We start from the raw sequence: 1,226 nt of genomic DNA, 5'->3' as shown, positions 1-1,226 counted from the left end.
AGCATCAAAGGAGAAAGCTGTTACATCCTACAATGCCTGGTTGACTGACTGATCATTGCAAAAAAAAAGAAAAAAAAAAAATGGGCAGCATACTACTTGTCTATCTACAACTTACCACACATCCATACAATGACCACATACACAATCAGATCGTAAAACAGGCACCTCACAACTAACCAGTAAACTCCATTCTCTTTCAAAGCCCTTCAAAAAATTCCCCCAAAGAGAGGGAACCACTGCATTCGCATGACTGCATTTAGGTCACCATCCAGCATTAAAAATATACCAGCACAGAATAGGCTTGGCCATAGAGACAAAATGCCCTAGACACAACTATCACACATAAAATACATCTCATTTCACATTGCACTAGCCTTACCCAGACACATAAAAAAAAATTCTTGAATGACGTATGTCAATTACCTGGGAGCTGTGAGTGTCCTGCAAGAGAGACATATAGCAAGGGCTTGATTGGTTGGTTGGTTTTCCAATAACATGGCCAAGGTATACAGAGGAAAGTTGGTGTGATTGGAAAGATGTTATCAGATATCCCTAGTATGGATAGCAAGTCTGGTATCCTTATGTCTTAAAGACAAGTACAGTGTGGGAACATATTGAATCCTCGAAAGGCTGGTGTAGTAGGGGAAACGTCTTATTAAATAAGTCATTTTAGTCATTTCAATTGATGATGAAAGTCTGAAAGGAAGTATCCACTTTCTGCATATAAACTTTTTACTGGGGTACTGAGGAAGGCACCTGTGTTGAGGTGTAGACCATGAGAATATAAATAGTCTAGTAATTGAAGGACTATAGGTACAGCAGTTGGCATCTCTAATCTATTTTTCTTTGTATCATGAAGGTATGCTAGAGATTCTGAAGGGAGTGTATATTGGCTCCCCAACTTGTGTGATATGCTAATCTAGGAGGTCATAGGTTTGAAGGTAGATGGCTTTCAATGTGGGGAATCCAAGTAAGGTGAGAGTCAATAGATCAGACCATCTTAGTTTGTTCTACAACTGAGGAAAGCATTGTCTGGATATGAGGATGGCATGTCTTAGCAGTTGAATCATTAACTGAAGTCCATAGTTATTGCTAGGCCCAATTCAAAATTATGAAAATGTCATGATAGAATCAGAGGAAAAAATGAATGAGGCGTTTAACAAATATTTTTTCTCGGTGTTTACCAAGTAGAGGTTAGATGAGGTAACTGACTGCAATCTGATTTT

Source organism: Oratosquilla oratoria, chromosome 16 (genome assembly GCF_046742065.1).
Source record: "Oratosquilla oratoria isolate Oo_2021 chromosome 16, ASM4674206v1, whole genome shotgun sequence".
Taxonomy (NCBI): domain Eukaryota; kingdom Metazoa; phylum Arthropoda; class Malacostraca; order Stomatopoda; family Squillidae; genus Oratosquilla; species Oratosquilla oratoria.
This window is presented reverse-complemented; position numbering follows the sequence as displayed.